This window comes from Polypterus senegalus, chromosome 6 (assembly GCF_016835505.1).
Source record: "Polypterus senegalus isolate Bchr_013 chromosome 6, ASM1683550v1, whole genome shotgun sequence".
NCBI lineage: Eukaryota > Metazoa > Chordata > Cladistia > Polypteriformes > Polypteridae > Polypterus > Polypterus senegalus.
Genome location: NC_053159.1, coordinates 89191658 through 89213542, shown reverse-complemented (window position 1 = coordinate 89213542; position 21885 = coordinate 89191658).

Genomic DNA, 21885 nt, shown 5'->3' with positions numbered 1-21885 from the left:
CAAGTGTGGTGAGACTGGTCACCTACTACTGACCTGTCCCCTGAACACAACCACGGAGCCGATGGACTGCACCTGGGCCACCGCAGAGAGGTACTATACTCCGTCGCACCCCCTGGCAAGTCTGAACACGGGAGTGGTGTTGTTGAATGGGCATTCGTGGTAGCTCTGTTTGACTCCGGCAGCAACATAACCATTGTCGCTCGCTGTTATGTATTACCGAGACAGTGGCTTAAGCAACATTTGCAAGTCATGTGCGTGCATGGGGAGACCAAGTCATATCGTTCTGCTCACTGTTACATCACCTGGAAGGGGCAATTATCCAATTTGATGGTTGCAGTGTTGCCCGAACCCCCCTATCCAGTGATTTTGGGACAAGATTGGTCACACAGAAAGTGCGGTAAGACACACCGCTCCCGGAGCCTCACTGGGTCTGGTTATGAGGGGGCGAGGAACCTTCCCGCGGTTTCCACAGCGTGCTCGGTGGCAGGCCCTAATGGCGCAGGCACATCGGGGGACGCTTTCCCGGCGACGGACCTTGACCCAGAAGTATCCGCTGGAGAAGGGACAAGCCAGGGAACGCTTCCACTTACCAGCTCACAAGACCCCCTGAGCAACTTGGACCATCAATTTCGGTCCACACCTGCCTCATTTAAAAGGGAGCAGTGGAATGACGATTCCCTGCGGTTTGCCCGGAATACGATTGTTCTTCCAGGCAGCTCACAAGCTAAAGGATCCATGCCACACGAGCCCTTCTTTGTTCTTGAGAATTATCTGTTGTATCGGGTGGCGACCCACGAGGGCGAGGTGCGGAAGTTGTTGCTAGTTCCGCGTACCTTCCGGCGGGAGGTATGTGAACTAGCTCACGCTCACCTCCTAGGCACCCACCTCTGGGCCGAAAAAACTTTGGAGAGGATCAAACTCCGCTTTTACTGGCCCGGAATCAACAAGGAGGTCCGGCGTTTCTGCCAATCCTGTCCAGAATGTCAGATTCGCCAGATTCCTAGGAGGGACCGCGCTCCCCTCGTCCCTATACCCCTGATAGACATTACCTTTGACAGAATAGGGGTGAACTTAGTAGGACCCCTGGAACCCTCAAACCGTGGCCATAAATATATATTGGTCATGGTGGATTACGCTACCCGATACCCAGAGGCGGTTCCCTTGCGCTCCTCTAACATAAAAAATATTGCACGGGAATTAGTCAACTTGTTTTCTAAAGTGGGTATACCCAAAGAAGTCCTCACGGACCAGGGTACACCCTTCACCTCAAATACGTTCAGGGAGGTCGCCAGATTACTCCGGATAAAGCACCTGAAGACGTCTGTCACCCTCAAACAGACGGGCTGGTAGAGCGTTTTAATCAGACGCTTAAACAGATGCTCCGCAAAATAGTCAACGCCGATGGCAGGAACTGGGACCAGCTCCTACCGCTCGTGCTTTTTGCTTACAGGGAGGTGCCCCAGGCCTCTACGGGCTTCTCCCCTTTTGAGTTATTGTACAGGCGACAACCCCAAGGACTTTTGGACATACTAAAAGAGGGCTGGGAGGCTGAGGCCCTTCCCTCCTCCAATATATTGGAGTATGTGGCACAACTGCGCGACAGGCTCGCTAAAATCAGGCCACCCCTAACGGACCACGTGACCCGTGCGCAGGCAGCGCAGGCCCGGTGTTACAACCGCAAATCCGTCCTCCGGGAGTTCCGCCCGGGGGATCGAGTGATGGTGCTCGTTCCTACCTCCCATTCCAAGTTGCTAGCTCACTGGCAGGGGCCATACGAGGTTAAGGAAAGAAAGGGGCTCGTCGACTATTTAGTTAAACAACCTAATCGTCGGCCGAGTGAGAGGATCTACCACGTTAATTTATTAAAACCTTGGAAGAACAGGGAGGAGTCTCCCGACACTCATAGATCCCTCTCCCTATTCACTAGCCCGTCTGCCCTTAACCTCGGTGACGAGCTGACACCCCTACAGCGGCAGGAGATAACCCAGGCAATCCGGGCCGTCCCCGAAGTAGTGAGCGAGTCACCGGGCCGGACCTCGCTGATTGCGCACGACATAGTCACGGACCCCGGAGTAATCGTCCGGGAGAGACCCTATAGACTCCCGGAGGCAAAACGTGCTGAAGTGGAACTGGAGGTGCAATGGATGTTGGATATGGACATTATTGAGGAAAGCCATAGTCCTTGGTCCAGTCCTATCGTCCTTGTTTCCAAGCCGGACGGCTCCTGGAGGTTCTGTAAAGACTTTAGACGTCTGAATCAGGTCTCCAAGTTCGACGCCTACCCGATGCCCCGCATTGATGACCTACTTGAACGGCTGGGTGCGGCTCAATACTTAACTACTCTTGACATGACGAAAGGGTATTGGCAAATTCCCTTAACGGCATCTACAAAAGAAAAAACGGCCTTTAGCACCCCTAGCGGACATTGGCAATACAAGGTCCACCCATTTGGGCTGCACGGGGACCCAGCGACATTTCAACGTCTGGTGGATAGAGTGCTGAAGCCCCACCAGTCCTATAATGCCACCTACCTGGATGACGTCGTCATCTATTCCGGCACCTGGGAGGAGCATCTATTGCAGGTCTCTGCTGTCCTTGCGACACTAGTTAAAGCCGGGCTCCGCATTAACCCCTGTAAGTGTTTTTTTGGCTTGAAGGAGGGCAAGTATTTAGGCTACCTTGTGGGACGAGGACAGGTGAGACCCCAATGTTCCAAAATCAAAGACATCCTGGAATGGCCCCGTCCGAATACCAAGAGACAGGTGCAGGCTTCCTTGGGGTTGGTAGGGTACTACCGCCAGTTCATACCCCACTTCTCCGAAAAGGCAGCACCCTTGACCAATTTAACAAAGAAGGGAGCTCCTCTGCACGTGGTATGGAACGACAAGGCGGAACACGCATTCAGTGACCTAAAAAAGGCCCTAACGTCGGCACTTGTATTAAGGACCCCTGATTTTGGGCTCCCTTTTATCCTCCAGACCGAAGCTTCGGACACAGGCCTGGGCGCTGTGTTGAGCCAAAGCGTCGATGGTGTCGAACACCCCATAATGTACTTAAGCTGGAAACTGCTGGACCGAGAGACCAGGTATGCGGCAGTGGAGAGGGAGGCCTTGGCCATTAAGTGGGCTGTAACCCAACTCCGTTACTACCTGTTGGATCGCGAGTTCACTCTAGTGACCGATCACGCTGCGCTTCAGTGGATGTCCCTGCACAAAGAGTCGAATCCGCGGGTCACCAGGTGGTTTCTGGACTTGCAACCCTATAAGTTCACAGTCACTTACAGTTGCGGCAACCTTCAGGCCAATGCCGATGCCCTCTCTCGCATCCATGACCTCTCGGTTAGGTCCACTCAACCTGACGGTCTTGGGCTGAGGGGGGGGGTTGTGTCACGCATGTGCGAATAGGAGACCGCGGACGGACCTTAACACGCTTCGGAAGACGTTCACCGGCAGTGAGTGGCGGGGTACTAACCTTTCTCCTTTGCTTTCTTGCAGAAAAAAAGACGCTCCGACACCATAAGCCTCATTTTCCCTCAGCACGTTACTTCCGCCCTTCTTCCGCCATTGTTCCTGACATCATCAATCCCATCTTCCCTCACGGTTCCTTCCCAGCATTCCTCCACTTCCGGCTCCTCCTACATAAAATGGCTGCCAACGCCATCTTCGGCGTCGCGCATATGAACTGTTTTGTTTATATTTTTGACCAGAATTTTGAGTTATTGCATTGTGGATTTGACTGCAATATACGGGGCCGGAAACCCCAAACCTTTATGTTGTTTCTTGTTGAATCTTTTACAATATATACACATACATATATATATATATATATATATATATATATATATATATATATATATATATATATATATATATATATATATATATATATATCTATACTAATAAAGGCAAAGCCCTTCCTTACTCTGACTCACTCATCACTAATTTTCCAACTTCCTGTGTAGGTAGAAGGTTGAAATTTGGCAGGCTCATTCCTTACAGCTTACTTACAAAAGTTAAGCAGGTTTCATATCGAAATTCTATGTGTAACGGTCATAACTGAATCCTACTTACGTACATATATACGGCCATAGCCTGCAGCTGGGTCGCCTTGTGAGGTAGTTGCGTCACCCATCACCATGCCTCCCACGTAGTTGGCTGCCTGCCTATATTGCGCCCCCCATACCCACGTCTCCCACGTAATTGAGTGCCTGCCCATATAAGGCCGTCCGTTAGCAGCAATCCAATAGACACGCTGCCGCTACGAGGCGTTTGTCATACCTAAGACAAATACAATATTCGCAAGATACAAGTTTAGTGAGAAGACGCAAAGTATAAACAAGACTTTTGATCACTTTGGAACAGAGTTAAAATTGCTGGTGAAGGACTGTGCTTATGCAAACAAAGATGAGATGGTCAGGGATAGAATAGTGTTTGGCACAAACTCAGCAAAAGTGCGAGAGAAAGTTTTAAGTGCCGGGTCTGAGCTAACATTAAATAAAGCCGTGGACATTGCAAGATCGCACGAGATATTCGCGAGATACTTAAATGAGAAGACGCAGGTATAAGCGAGACTTTTGATCACTTTGTAACTGAGTTAAAATTGCTGTTGAAGGACTGTGCTTATGCAAACGAAGATGAGATGGTCAGGGATAGAATAGTGTTTGGCACAAACTCAGCGAAAGTGCGAGAGAAACTTTTAAGTGCCGGGTCTGAGCTAACATTAAATAAAGCCGTGGACATCGCAAGATCGCACGAGATAGCACAAGCACAGCTGAAAACCTTCGATGCATGTACTCCGAGTGGTTCACGTGAACTGACTGTGAACGCAGTACGCAGACAACAAGCACACAGTGCAAAAAAAAAGTCAATGTCCAGCTTAAGGAAGACAGTGTAAAAAATGTGGTGAATTGAACCACTTCGCTAAAGTTTGCAGGACTGGGAAAAGTAAACCTGTGCATGCAGTGTGTGATGTCTCAGATAAAGAGGAAATCCTTGATGACAGCAACACTCATAACAGTCACAAAACAATTACATTGACAATCATGTTACGTTATTTTTAAAATGTTTCCTTTTCTTTTTCATAACTTCTTTAACACACTACTTCTCCGTTTCGAAGCGTGTGTATTTTGCTAGTATATATATATATATATATATATACAGTATATATATATATCACAAACATATATATTACCAAGATTTTACAGTTGTGTACATTTCTGTTACAATTATTTCTCCTTACTACTTTTATGACTATTAACTTTGAATAAGCACAGATCAAATAAAATGCAGATTTCCACTTTTTAAACCAAACAGTTCTGATCATATTATATGGGTACCTAGTGCAAGAAACTATATGTCCCTGCTCCATAAGCAATGAAAATGGTAATTTTCTTTTTGCTATTGCCATTCGTTTCTCCCCCCTTGCTTGAGGCCTCCTGGCAGATTCCTTGTAGTGTAACAGACGACCAGAGAAATCATTTGTGCTCCTTCATGCTCGGCCTAACTTCAAATGAAATTTCAAGGGTAATGTTTTCTGCAGAGTACAGATGCTGCTGGTATTCTTTATTTATTTGGGTGTTTATTTCCAGGCCAGTTCAAATATAGTAGAGAAAGTATCATAAATGCTGAGCTTGAAACAACAGAGACCATTCAACCAAATGTATGCACCTGACACACTGCTTTGATTACATTTTTTTGTATTGACATGATAAAAACACAGTAGGCATTATTTGGATGAACAAATATAAACAAAAGTGTGATTTACAAGTAGTAAATAAGCTTACCCAATACTGCAAAATAATCTTTTAATAAATTTGAAAGCAAAGTGCAACAGATAATATTAAATGACAATTTAAAAACTAAGAACTAGGTCAACCAAAATACATACCCTTATTAGTTTAAGATCGCTTTATATGATAATTCTACAAACTTAAAATTTTCTTCATCATTTTAATTAAAATATATTTTTTTCTATTAATAGTTAGGCAGACATCCCAAGTGTCCTGCAATTAGCATCTTCTCCCGGGATCCAACAAGTGATTCCCAATCTCCCATCGGACAATGGTGAAAGCCTCAATGGGGACCACAACACTAAAACTAGCAATTCCTAGAAATACCCCTCTGCATGGCACCCTGGACCCTTTACTGCAAGCATGCATGCACTCAAACTTCCAGAAATAGGTTCTGCAAGGGTGGGATGTCAGGCTAAGCAAAAAATAACAGTAAATTCAGTAAAAAAGATAAAACAAATCTCTATTCATATTCTTGTAAGTCTGTATACTTCTTGACAACAATATCCCTCTAGTTTATTATTCATTTGTTCACATTAAGAGCATGAAAGTAACAGGTCTACAGCCAAGAGGACAGTAAAAAAAGTATTATGCTTGTCCAATATAACTCCAATCTATCAAACAGGCACAACAAATCCCAATGAGTTATAAAAAAAGGTATAGCTATTATAACAGAATACATCTTCCAGTTCTTTTTTCTGTCTGGCTTTTCCCTTAACCAGGAATACTACAGTGGAGGTATGTTTTTGTCTTATCCCATTCTGTTTCTGACCAACACCCCACCTTTCACATATCTTTCTCTACCATATCCATGTTTTTCCCTCTCCTTCTTTCTATTAGTAACTCCATCTTTCATATTCTTCTTAGCACATGTCCAGCCTACTAGAGACTTCTCTCCATCATCTTTTACCATATTCCTTTCACTTGTAGGCTCCAACTAAAGTAAATATCAGCTACTCTATTTATTTTGTTCACTCTAAACATCCATCATAACATTTTCATCTCTTTCAGTCCCATGTTTCTGCACTATATAACATTATTGGTCTTACTTCCATTTGGTATATTTTCCTTTTATTTTGGCTGCCATTACACTTTTTTTGCAATTTTCCAATTTTTCTGTTTCCACCTTTATTTAGCCTTTCTCCACTGAATCATTGACCTTAGTTGTTCTAACTCATCTGATTATTTTACATTAAACAAATACATAGCACTGATTAAATCAGAGATCTGCATCAAGGAAGGAATAATAATACAAGCAAATAATAGAAAAAAACATTTCAAATGTGCATCTGACTGATATCATCTTAATAATGGTAATGTAAATGGATTTATATCTTTGTACAGATAAAAGCAAGTTACAGACATGGCCATACAAGTGAATTAACAATAACCTAACTTGACTTGTGCTCAATACAGTGTGCTGTGTAACCCTGTATTGAAACCGTCTTAATTGTTTTTGCACCCTTTGCTTATGGGCAATGCAATTCCACTTGGTCCCCAAGTCCTCATCAAGCATAATTTCAGATTTCTGACGCCCCTTCTTTTTAATACATTTACTTCCTTACGTCCTACTTAACCCAGCCACAGGGGTTGCAAACCCAGCCACAGAAGATGCACAAAGCAGTGTTTCTTCATGCCGGTCCCAAGCCCAGATAAATGGTGAGAGATACGTCAGGAAGGGCATCCGGTGTAAAGTTTTGCCAAATCAATATTCGGACAACATTACAAAATTTCCATACCGGATTGATCGAGTCCCTGGTTAAGAACGACCACCACCAGTACTGTTAGCCAACAGGGTGCTGGCAGAAATTGGGCTACTGTTGGCCAAAGAAGGAGAAGAAGAGGGAGAGACATGTCTGGAGGCAGGAGGAGTGAAGGAAGTTAAAGGGAGTGGAACTAAGGGTAGGAACTTTGAATGTTGGCAGTATGACTGGTAAGGTGAGAGAGTTAGCAGATATGATGGAAAGAAGGAAGGTTGATATATTGTGCGTGCAGGAGAGGGGAGGAAGGCCAGGTGGATCAGAGGTGGATTCATTGTTCTATCATGTAATGATTATGAAGCTGGAAATTGGAGGGGTAATAATGAATGCTGTTAGTGCATATGCCCTGCAAGTTGGCTATGCAATGGATGAGAAAAACGATTTCTGGAGTGAGTTGGATGAAGTGATGAACAGTCTGCCCAAGGGACAAAAATTGGTGATCGGAGCGGATTTCAATGGACATGTTGGTGAAAGGAACAGAAAAGACGAGGAGGTGATGGGTAGGTATGGTATCAAGGAGAGGAATGAATAAGGTTAGATGATAGCGGATTTTGCCAAAAAGATGGACACGGCTGTGGTGAGTACGGATTTTATGAAGAGGGAGGAACATAGGGTGATGTATAAGAGTGGAGGATGATGCACATAGGTAGATTACATCCAATGCAGAAGAGTCAATCTGAAGGAGATTGAAGACTGCAAAGTGGTGGCAGGGGAAAGTGTAGTTAGGCAGCATAGGATGGTGATCTGTAGGATGACGTTAGACATCAAGAAGAGGAAGAGAATCAGGGCAGAGCCAAGGATCAAATGGTGGAAGTTGAAAAAGGAAGACTGCAAGGTTGAGTTTAGGGAGGAGGTGAGACAGGCACTCAGTAGCAGTGAAGAGTTACCAGATAGTTGGGAAACTACAGCAGATGTAGTAAGAGTGACAGCAAGATGGTGCTTGGCATGACATCTGGACAGAGGAAGGAGGACAAGGAAACCTGGTGGTGGAATGGGGCAGTACATGTGAGTATATAGAGGAAGAGGATGGCGAAAAAGATGTAGGATAGTCAGAGAGATGCAGAAGTAGACACGAGTACAAGGAGATAAGGCGCAAGGTGAAGAGAGAGGTGGCAAAGGCTAAAGAAAAGGCATATGATGAGTTATATGAGAGGTTGAATACTAAGGAGGGAGAATAGGACCTGTACCGATTGGCTAGACAGAGGGACCAAACTGGGAAAGATGTGCAGCAGGTTAGGGTGATGGAAACGTACTCACAAGTGAGGAGAGTGTGTTAAGAAGATGGAAAGAGTACTTTGAGAAGCTGATGAATGAAGAGAGCGAGAAAGAGAGAAGGTTGGATGATGTGGAGATAGTGAATCAGGAAGTGCAATGGATTAGCAAGGAGGAAGTAAGGACAGCTATGAAGAGGATGAAAAATAGAAAGGATGTTGGTCCAGATGACATACCCGTGGAAGCATGGAGGTGTTTAGGAGAGATGACAGTTGAGTTTTTAACCAGATTGTTTAATGGAATCTTGGAAAGTGAGAGGATGCCTGAGGAGTGGAGAGAAAGTGTATTGGTGCCGATATTTAAGAATAAGTGGGATGTGCAGAACTGTAGTAACTACAGGGGGATACAATTGATGAGTCACAGCATGAAGTTATAGGAAAGAGTGGTGGAAGCTAGGTTAAGAAGTGAGGTGATGATTAATGAGCAGCAGTACGGTTTCATGCCAAGAACGAGCACCATAGATGCAATGTTTGCTCTGAGGATGTTGATGGAGAAGTACAGAGAAGGCCAGAAGGAGTTGCATTACGTCTTTGTGGACCCGGAGAACGCAGATGCAGGGTGACTCGAGAGGAGCTGTGGTATTGTATGAGGAAGTCGGGAGTGGCAGAGAAGTACGTAAGAGTTGTACAGGATATGTACAAGGGAATTGTGACAGTGGTGAGGTCTGCGGTAGCAGTGACAGATGCATTCAGGGTGGAGGTGGGATTACATCAGGAATATGCTCTGAGCCCTTTCTTATTTGCAATGGTGATGGATAGGTTGACAGATGAGATTAGGCAGGAATTCCCGTGGACTATAAGGTTTGCTGATGATATTGTGATCTGTAGCGATAGTAGGGAACAGATTGAGGAGACCCTAGAGAGGTAGAGATATACTCTAGACAGTAGGGGAATGAAGGTCAGTAGGAACAAGACAGAATACATGTGTGTAAATGAGAGGGAGGTCAGTGGAATGGTGAGGATGCAAGGAGTAGAGTTGGTGAAGGTGGATGAGTTTAAATACTTGGGATCATAAATACAGACTAATGGGGATGGTGGAAGAAAGATGAAAAAGAGAGTGCAGGCAGGGTGGAATGGGTGGAGAAGAGTGTCAGGAGTAATTTGTGACAGACGGGTATCAGCAAGATTGAAAGGGAAGGTCTACAGGACGATATTGAGACTAGCTATGTTATATGGTTTGGAGATGGTGGCACTGACCAGAAAGCATGAGACAGAGCTGGAGGTAGCAGAGTTAAAGATGCTAAGATTTGCACTGGGAGTGACAAGGATGTATAGGATTAGAAACAAGTACATTAGAGGGTCAGCTCAAGCTGGACGGTTGGGAGACAAAGTGTGAAAGGCAAGATTACGTTAGTTTGGATATGTCCAGCAGGAGAGACACTAAGTATATTGAGAGAAGGATGTTAAGGATAGAGCTGCAAGGTAAGAGGAAGAGGAAGTGCCTAAGAGGAGGTTTATGGATGTGATGGGAGAGGACATGCAGGTGATGGGTGTAACAGAACAAGATGCAGAGGACAGAAAGATATGGGAAAAGATGATCCGCTGTGGCAACCTCCAACAGGAGCAGCTGATAGAAGAAGATGACTTCCTATTTTTTAAACTTTAAGATATGAGGTTTAACAGGGAAAAGTGGATCCTGAGTTTTGTTCCTGATGAGCATAGGAGCAAAAGCAACATTAGTCTGGAGAGACTTCCCACCAAGGCCGGGGAATGGCAGCAGGAGTCCAAGGAGATGAGGCTTTGCGGCACCCCGGGTGGTGGGGACATGAGTAGGACTGAAGCTTTTGTGCACCTGTAACAGGTGTCTGGTCACACTTTCAGGTAATCTAACATAGACACCATCCAAATATCCGACTACGCCACCCAGTTTTATTAAGAGACTGGGAACTCCTGAAATTTACCAATGATAGCACACAGGTTTCTTTAAATTGGGCGGTGAGTAAACACACAATGAAAGACACAACAGCAATTTCAGGAAGTAACAGTAACTTCTATTACACTAGACAATAATAAGTACATGAAAAAGATAAATGAACATAAACCAAATCTAACAGTATCATAAAGAAAATTTCTTATCTTAGAAAGGAAAGCCCACAGTCCACACTCTAAAAGTCCATTAAAAACATGAATTGGATGATACAACCTGTAGTGGTGCAAAGTCCTGCTTGTTCTCAGTGTTACCCCAACACTTAATTGTTCAACTGTCCACGGATGCACTCTGTTCACCGGACACTCGTTTCCAAGAGAATCGTGGAATCCCTGTCGGCGTCTCTTCGTTGTTCCTTTTTTTCCACTCTGGGCTTCTTGTATTGCTGTGACCTAGGCACGCCTTATTTCTTGTCTGCCAGCTTGGCTCGATCCTTCCATGCAGCTTCCCTCTCTCGCTGGGCCCACAACCGGCGTCTCCTTATGGAGCTGTCTCTTCCTCCCTGGAAGTATTGCCGTCCTTGTGCCTCACGTCGTGCCAGCCACGTACCCTTGTCAGCCTGCGAGCCCCTTTGCTCTGTCCGGGTGTCTTGGCAGCGTTCTCAGTGGACCGTCCCCTCTTGCCTTCTCCTGGCCAGAGCTTAAATCTCCTTCAGTCCCTGCCATTATCAGTTCTGGACAATCAGATTAAACAATGGTACATCTGCATTTCACAAACAATCCTGACACAATCATTAACTGGATTATCCAGTCTCCTCCAAGGAAGCAGCAGCTCTGTTATCACACGTGGTATTGTTTGTAAATCTCAACAAGCCATAAACTTCAAAATGGCAACTCTTTTGCAAGACAGCAAATACTTACATCCTGCAGACAGTCATGACACAATCAGTAACTGGATTATGCAGGAAATTGAAAAACAAGGTCCCCTTCTGACACACCTTTTTCGATGACCTGTCTCAATGCTGCAAGATCTAAATAGGATAAGCCAGAAGGATTTGCATTAAGTTTTCGTGGACCTGGAGAAAGCAGATGACAGGGTGACTCGAAAGGAGTTGTGGTATTGTATGAGGAAGTCGGGAGTGGTAGAAATATACATAGAAGTATGTTTTAAAGGGAAGCACCTGCCTTGCTTTAACATTGTTTTTATGGATTTATTTATTGGATTTTAACCTCCATGTTCACTGACATTTTATGGATCATTTATTTATAGAACTTTTGCACTACTTGCACTTACTGAACACTGATAGTTAGTTTTTGGATTTAATTAAAGCACTAATTCACTTTGTACCTACCCCTTGTCTGGATATATGTGTCCTCATGTGCCTGGCTCATCTCAGTTATGGTATCAACTATGGCGGGTTCAAGAGGCTCCTGGAAGGAACCGGCAGCATGGAGCCAACCTGTACAATCACAGACAGATAATGTAATAAAAAGTGAGATCCCTGCCTTTTATGAAATTAGAAGAGCAGACAAGGGCACTACCTGGCCCTTAGACAGCACATGGCCCATGGGCCATAATATAACTTACATTGCATGGACAGCCTATTCATTGCCGATTGTTATGGTCTGTTGTTCGTTGCAACTTGAAGTTTTAAATTTAGCCCTTTAAGTATTTTATTTCTCCTGCTTTTCCTTCGATATTTTATATTACTTTAATTATTGTTAATCATCTTATTCTAAATTTTATTTCTGTTCATTTTTTTATTTTGTTAGCTTTATTTTAGGCAAGCATGTTATTAACTGTTCAGTCGTGACACAAAAACAGGATATTGTCCTCAGACACTATTACGTACTAAAGTAGGTATATCTAGAAATATATCTCCAAATAATTTTGATGTGAGAGTGAGTAGGCTTTGCTCCATAAGAACCAAGCTACCTGAACTATTCTATAACATTTCAGTTATTTACCGCTCTGATGCGGATCTTTCTGATCATAAAATGGGTCATTACGATAGCAATTGACAAGAAGAATTCATCTTCAGGAAACTGTGATACACAGACAGACACACGTAAAACTGGAGATCCACCTCCCTCCCACCTCCCACAGAGACGATAGGTTATGGGGGGAGGGTGCAAAGCAAAAATAATTTTTTTTATGCTACTTACCTTGTGTTATTTGCAGTAAAGGACTAGAAAAAAATGTAATTATATATTTTAATGAAGAACAGAGATAATAAAGTTTCTGATTTAAGGAGTTTCAATGGGAACTACCAGAGAATCTAGCTGATACCATGTGGTCCTCTGGAATGACAGGTACAGTTGCGTATCATCACCCAGAACTGGTAAGAAAAAACATGGGACATGATGATAGGGCCTAGTGAGAATGTACATAGAGAGCACTTCTTCACTGGTGAATCTTTGATATTTGTCCCCACCAGAACACACATTAGGATCTCTCCAAGAGGTAGGACTCAAACCACCTCAGGGCAGTCCCAATGATGCCAAGCTCAGACAGGATGGCAAAGAGGATCTAGTGGTTGACTGTGTTGAAAGCAAAGGAGAGATCTACCAGATGACATGGCTCTAGCCTACCGTATTATGTTGACAATGATAAGTTCAATCATGAAGAATCCACTGCATCCACTTAACAGGATCATCTCCAGGCAGAGGTGTAGCTTCAGTGACAGACTTTTGTCACTATCCTGTTCCACTGACAGACTGAGGAGATCGTTCCTCCCCCACACTATGCGACTCTTCAATTCCACCCGGGGGAGTAAATGCGAACATTCATTTTATTTTAATTCTTTTCATTTTTATTACTATTTAATTTAATATTGTTTCTTTGTATCAGTATACTGCTGCTGGATTATGTGAATTTCCCCTTGGGATTAATAAAGTATCTATCTATCTATCTATCTATCTATCTATCTATCTATCTATCTATCTATCTATCTATCTATCTATAAGTAGAGCCATCTCAGTGGAATGGCCCTTCGTGAAGCCTGATTGATTTGTTCAAAGTGTCTGTTCTGTAGAAGAAAGGAACAGTCTTAGAGACAGGACAATCTAGCATTTTGGATTGAATGGACAGGAGAGAGAGAGAGATCTGTAATTAAATACTTGAAATGGGTCGAGAACATGCTTTTGAGAAGAGGAGTTTTTAGATCTTGTTTTATGCTCATGGAGGTGCCCCAATAAAACACACACATCCAAGAATTATTACCTTTCCTAACAACACATTTCCCTTAATTTTGGCTGGATAATATTTGTGATTCCAGCTAGACCCATGTCATCTTTTTGCTTGGATTCTGTTGCTGCTGTATCAAATATGTTTTAACCTGCTATCATCCACTATCCATCAAACCACCCTCTGCATAGTGGAAAAAGAAAGAGTAGGTACAAACTGTAATTACAAACAGAACTGAAGCAACAGGGATACTTATGTTGTTGACCATCAATTATGAAAGAATTATTGCTAAAAATGGGAGATTTCTTGTGCCACTTTAACCCATTATTTTCTACCAGTTTCCATATTTAGATTATACAAAAACGATTTGCCCGAATTTAATGGAAATTTCAGACAAAAAGAAAATCACATCATTGACCTAATACAATAAAAATGGAATTACAGTATATACATTTGAAGCCTACAACTTAAGCATGAGAGAAGGTACTAGCTCCAGCCATAAGAAAAGGAATTTTTCAGTTTAACTGAAAAAAAAGAAAATTTTGCTTGGGAATGTTACTTTTACTTTCTGAACATCTGTTTATTCCAAACAAGTAAGAAATTAGACTGTTTTAGAGAGTGATTTTGTTTAGTGTGAATACACTGTGTCATGTTGATAGTTGCTTGTTATCCCTAAAGTAATAGAGGTGCTAAACTTCAGATTTTGCACTGTGATATTTTACAATTTCCTTGTTTTTTTTCTCAGTACATACAGTGCATAACAGCTTATGTGTATGATGCTTACTTATAAGATAATGAGATTTCTCCCCAAAATAGGGGGATTATTTAATTATAAATTTTAAGTTTACTAATTTGTCTTAAAAGAAACTAGTGATTTGCATAATGGTATAATATTCTGTACCATTTCCTAAACTTGCCAAGTGGTTTGTTTTTAATTACACCTACAAAGTTTACCATTTTAAAAAGTAGGTTTAGTATGCTTTTTCTACTCTAAAATCTGATTAACTATTTCAGAGGGTTAACTGTATTTCTGTTTCCTATTTATTACCAAATGGATAAGCCAAAATTATTTTTTTACATTAATGACTGAGAATGTTATATGTTATACCTGTATGTACTTCAATGCTGCCATCCCCACCATTTGTATATCTGTGTTATCATAATTATGTTATTAATATCTTCCTGAATACTAGTTTACATGCGAATATGTGATGCTTTGATAAGGGTCATGCCATCTGTGTGCGTAAGTGATTTTTCAGCATAATAAAATGTAGATTTGATATTGGTTCATGAAACATCTGCTACTTTAAAAGTCACTTTAATTCTTGAGGGACAGGGGTGGTTATAGTTTGACATTGCATATGCCCTTTAATTTAACTTGCGTTGATTTTCAAATGTAAGTAGAGCAGAGACTTCTGCTGAAGCTGTCATTTTAAGTTAATATTCATAAAAAAGGACAGGGAAAAATCAGAGTATTCCCAAAGAAGTTGCTTTTAAATGTAGCAAAGTGTCACTTAAAGGTTAAATCAGCCAGAAATTTACTAAATATTTTTTGTATTAACAAAACTAATGTCAGGTAACCCCAAAGGCAATTGACACAAATACATTTGCAAATTCACTTTAATTTATTCTTATGTAGCATTATCCACAGACAACAGCCTCAGGGTGCTTACACCTATATACAACTATAGCATGAGTATAGTAAAGGATAAAATATTAGAATGTTAATATATACAGTATAAACATTTCAAGGTAAACAGAAAAATAAAGGTCAATCCTGTGTGGACACGACCCGAACACAGACAGGCGGACATGTTGTAATCACCACCACATGTTTTATTTACAATATTTACACTAGTTACAATGGTCACACAGACCCAGTCAGTGTACAAAAACACCCCAAATTACTCAGTCCCGGCCACAAATGCCTCTCTTCGGGCCACCTCCACACCTCCTCTGTGCTTTGTCCTGCCTCCTCCCGACTCCAGAGCTGAATGAATGGAGACGACCCCTTTTATACAGTCCCCGGATGAGCCCCAAGTGTTCCCGGCATTCCTCCCTTGGCCACGCCCCAGCGTGGCGGAAGTGCCAGCTGTCCTCCGGGCAGCTCTCCGGGTGCCGTCCTAAATCTTCCCCCCAGCACTTCCTGGTGTGGCGGAAGTGCTGGGGCAACAGGTCCCCAAGGCATTGGGGCGCCTCCTGGCGGTGACCACGGGCCCCTACAGGGTAGGGCTTCCACGCCCTCAACCCGTGGCCCCCAGAACAACCAGGAAGGTGGCCCTCTTGTGATCCAGGGTGGGCTTTGAACCTCTTCCGGTCCCTCATGGCGTCCCGGCCGGGTCGTTGCCCCTGGCATCCCTGACACCTGCTATACATCTGAATTTTAATGCATAGGCCTTGTGCCATTTTAGTTAACAATTTATCAGCAATTCATATTGTTCTAACGATATACAGTATGACTGGTCAAACTTCTTACCTATGAACACAAGCAGCAGTCACACCACATCATTAAACATCATTATCAGTAAGCTGAAGTCAATTAGAGGGACACAGCATGCACTACAGTAGTGTTTATCTCAACCACTGCTGGTGGGTCATGAGTTGCTATTGTTTAATAGCAATATTGTTTAATGGTAGTGTGTAGTTTTGGGTCTTGAAATGATTTCTGGTGAGTTGCCACTCTTCCGTTCTTTATTCCCCACCCTGCTCTGACGCTCGCACTCAGTTCATCAGAGGAGACCCCTTTTTTGTGAGAAGCCTTACATGGAAAAAAGTGGGTCATAACATCAAAATTGTTGAAAAGCACAGCTCTGGAACTACCATATATTGCTGAGAGATGACCTCAGGGTCTGCTGCACTCCTAGGCACTGAGTAATATATAAAGAGCCAGAGCTGTCCTAGCATTTTCTGCACCCCAGTGTTATTTATTAACACGGGATTATAGTAGAATCCTAGTCATCCACATCCCTTTGCATAATCTGGTTTAACGGATGTACCTTCCTGTATGTTCAGAGAGACTTTTGAACTTATTTTTCTTTGACTATTCAGGATTCTGTTGAGTCTTTCCTCAATCTACAGTACATCTACCTTGAAGGCAGCCTAATCCCTATAATATATGAAATTTTGCAAAGGAATATATTTATTACAGTACAATAATGACCTTTAAACAAATATAAGTGAGTTTTAAAGACAAGAGAACAACATATGGGGGAGATGCCAATTAATCCAACACCTCATGCTCAGATTGCTGAAGTTGTGGAGGAGAAGAAAGCTAGCCTGGATTGTAGTAAGAAATTTGCAGATCTTGCCCAGATGTCCTTTAGTGAGGTAATGTGTACTCCTAAGGATGTGACGTAGAGGCTCCTGACCAGAGAGGTAGAAAGAGGTGGGTCTTTGTCAGACGTAGGTGCATGGCAAGAGGTAAGGCAAGTCTGAGGAATTTAGGAGGTTTAATGTGTGGCTCAAGTCTTGGTGTAGGATAGAAATCATAGTTTTATGGGATGCTGGGAGAGGACAGACCTGTTTCACTGAGAAAGGTTACCTTGTGAGTATGGGTAGGTTCGTGGTGGTTTGTTTAACATAAGAAATAAAAAGTTGAGAGTTTAGAACAACTAAAGTTAAGATCTTCTGATATAGGGACAGACAGTAGTATAAATACAAAAATACAAAAAAATAGTACAGAGTTAGGATCCCTAATCTGAACTGCCTGGGACCAGAAGTGTTTTGGAATATTTGCACATACAAAATGAGATGCTGTATCTTGGGAATGGGACCTAAGTCTAACAAGAAATGTATTTATGTTTCATATACACATTATAAACACAGACTGAAGGTAATTTTATACAATATGTTTAATAATTGTGTGCATAGAACAAAGTTTATGTGCAGTAGCATCAGCAGAATACCTGTGTCAGTTATTAAACACCGGCAACAACAAACAGTGGCTGGTTTTCAGTCTCCACCCGCATTGCTGTGCTTTGATTAAAAGGTTACTGCATACAGAGCATAACCAAAAAACACAGTGAGCAATGCACAAAGGTCTGGTAGAGACAATGGTTGACAACAAACTGGTGCCAACAGAACATTAGAGCCTATGTGTCCTCTAAGCTGTGCTGCACAGCACTTTTGAATCACAATGTTCAATCCACTTCCAGCACAGCACTTTGGAGGTGCCACACAGTTTTTTTTATGGGGATGTGTGTCTTATGGGGTGTTTTCAGTAGTTTTAATTTATTGGGTTTAGAGTTTTTCCTTAGCCTGCATGTTAGTCAGTTCCAGCAGACATTTATACTCCCCTTAATGAGGTAATTGCCATTTAGCAGTGGGGCAAGAGCATGATATCACCTGAAGCTGCCAGAGCACACTTTAAAAGTGAAGAGGTGCTAAGCTAATGGTAATAATCGGAAATGCAAAAAGAGAAATAGAGCAGGACCAGGATGGACAAGGCTCTGTAGTGTCTCTTAGAGGAGTGAAAGAGAGAGAGTGCCAGTGTGATCTAGCACGAAGCAAAGGTCTGGATCTGCTGATCAACTTCAATGGGCAGTGAAGGCCAGATAATCCTGGTGATAGTATGGAACAGTTCAGAAGAAAGTGAAGACAGTAGAACTGTGTGGGGCTTGAAGGGCAGAACTATGTGTGAAGCCAAAAGGAGCTGCTATTGTTTGCAGGGCAGCAGCATCCATAAGCAAGTTACAGTAAGGGGCTGAACTGTGTATGAAGCCTGCAGCAACAGTGCTGAGGGAAAGTTGACTGAGGAGTTGACCCGATCTTCTGGGGGAGAGCTGAACTGTGTGACACTCTGCATCACAATCCAAAAGATGTTTTATTTGTTCTTTGTTAATGAATTGATATTTATAAGAGTTGTCTAGATGGAACTAATTGGTTTTTAGGGGTGTAGAAAAGACAAACAACTCAGCAAGGTTTGGGGTTTTCCGGCCCCGTATACTGTAGAGAATGAGTCCAACTAGATTTATATAAGATAATTGCATCTAACAGAGACTGCCAGAATGGTGGAGATGGAAACATTTATGGTGAGGGACCGGAAATAAATCGAGATGAATGCTGGGAAGGAACCGAGATGGATTCTGGGATTGATGACATCATCAGAGGTCGACAGAGGAAAGGCGGAAGTGGTGATGCGTGATCAGGTAGACATGGCAGACATGGTGGTGCGTCTTTCTTTCTGCAGAAATAGAGAGGTTAGTACCCCGCCAATCCCTTCTGGCATGCAACCTTCATGCTAAAGTTTAGGTCCTTATGCGGCCCCTAATCACACGTGCGTGACAGGGGGCTTTCACATTTTAATAGATGAACTTGTAAGAAATTAATTTATTTATTAATGTACTGTGAACATTTTAATTCTTGTTTTATTTTAATAAACCAGCTTGCACTTTTTGCAAGTTAAACCATGTTTGTTCTCCTCACTTGCTATCAGTGTCCTCGTGCAGGATGTGTGTGCTAGCTGCAGGCAATCCCAGCATCGCAGGGACTCACATCTACTCATCACTAAAAAAAATAGTGGGAACATTGGTCAGAACCCCACATGGACAAGTGAGGTCAAGTGTGGAATTTTCCACTAGTGGCATGCCATTGCTTAAAAAGTTTCAGATTTTGGAGCACTTTGAAATAGAGACACTCAACCTGTAATACAATAACATTTACTTATGCTAATGCTAGGAGAATCACAAATCAAGCAAGCAATCTGGAGTAACATATAGCTACACAAAAGTATGACAGCATAGTGGCGGAGAAATCTGGCTAAATAACAGAGATGGAGGTGAGTATAACATAGATGGGCACATTCTTTAGGAAAGACAAGTACAACAAAAAAGGTGGGAGAGTAGCCATGTATGTCAAACAGCATTTAAAAGCATGTCTTCATTAATTTGTCAAACTAAAATTAGATCACCATGATTAGACTTTTAAAAGGGTTATTATCAGCTACCTTCCACTCCTTATGAATTTCCTTAGTGTGTAATGTGATTTTTTAAAAATATGAATCAAGTGTTTATATATGTAATCACTAACCTCCATAGATTGTTTAGGATAAATACCATCTGTTTCTGGTGGTTTGTTTGATTTCATGATATTTAATGTAAGCCCCATTTCTCTCTCTCAATAGAATTTCAATATCCTATTCATATTCTTAGTAGACCCTGTTACTATTGAGAATTTATCAACATCTTCACACATGTAAACTTCAGAAAAGTGCAAGTTTACATTTTCAGTGTCTGTATATTTTAGTTCACCCTTACAGTTTCAAATTTGCTAAACCTTATCCTTGATTGTTGTTTTAATGCTAAAATACTGTTAAAACCTCTTAGATTTATTTATTTTTCCCCAACTTTGTTTTAGCTTTACTTGTAGTATCTGAAAGTGTTCGGTTTAAGTGAATGGAGATTAAAATGTGATTTTTTTTTAATTATGAAAGGAATTAATAAAGTAGATCACAGATGTCACTTTAAAATCATTTTTTAAAAGGAGGCAGATATACAGTGGAACACTCATTAAATGCACATTTTGCACAAAGATTTAAAAGTTTTTCCTGCCTACAAAGACCCAGAGACACATGAAATAAATTATTAAGTAGCATGGTAGAGAGTAGACCTTTAGGATTCATCAACCTTGATGTTATTGTAGAGAGATAAGGTTAACAGGGTTGGCAACCTAGTTGGACTGAATGTCCTGTTCTTGTTGGAATTGTGTCACTGCTCTGAAAAATAGTGTTGAATAAATAACCACTGTCATTTATTAACAATGCTGTCCAGTTAGCTTTAGATTTTACGGTCCCAACTGCTTTATCTTTACCCCACTGTATATAGTCATTTCTTAGTGTTTATATATGTACTCAATAACCTCCACAGGTTCTTTAGGATAAATATTTTCTGTTTCATCGCCCTCAGACAGGCATCGAACAGACGTCCAGTCTGTGATCCTCTCACAAACGGCTTCATTAGACTGACTGAGCTGGTTCTTACCCTCAATGCCTTTTCTTTTGATAACACCTTTTTTCAGCAGGTCATTTTCATTGCCATGGGTACTAGAATGGAACTTAGCTATCCCAATATCTTCAGCAGCCTAGGCTCTGTACCATATCTGTACAAAATATATTGATTATGTTGGTGCAGCTTCTTATTCCAGAAGCCAGCTATAGGAATTCATTAATGATCTGCCTAGTTTCCACCCATCTCTCAAGTTTACAGTTGAGGTTATATAACAATACTACCAATGTAGATATGTCTTTCTATCAGCTTTCAGGGACTTAAAACCTCTGTCTGTAACAAGCCAATTGACTCACAGAATTCTCTTCTCTACTGCTCTTTCCATCTCTGGCATACTAAAAACTTTAATTAACAGTTCCTCAGATGCAACTGCCTCTACAGCAATTAAGGTGACTTCTGTAATGATGAACTGAAAATGAGGAGTTTCTTCATTAATAGAGGATACCCTGCTCCTTTTGTGGATAGGGCCCTCAATCAAGCCAGGAAAAGATCCGCCTAGACAGGTACCCCAATACTGAAACTCACATCCCACTTGTCCTCCCATTCCATCCTAAACACTCTGTCTTTCCCACAGGTCATCAAAATAAATTTCCCAATTGTGCAGACTTCCTAACTTTCCCTTTTTTCTCCTTCCATCAAACACCTAATCTACACAAACTTCTTACATGCAGTTTATTCCCAGTGGAGAGCCACATATTTAACCAGGCACTTTGAGCTGTAACATTAGCTGTTGTGAGTCTTACAAACATGTCACCAACTATGCCCTACATTTCATGTAGAATGTGTCCAACCATCTACATAAGTGAGACAGGGAGACAGATATCAGGCCATTTCAGAATCATTAATATTAAAGACCTTACAAAGCTAACTGTGCAACTCCTTTTATCTCTTGATTATAGCCACAATGATCTTTCTGTTTGTTTTCTTTCACAGGGCTTAAAAGACTCTTTTAAAAGAAAAACAGAAGTAGCTAAGCTGATTTTCAGCCTGGGATCACATATTCCCTCATGTC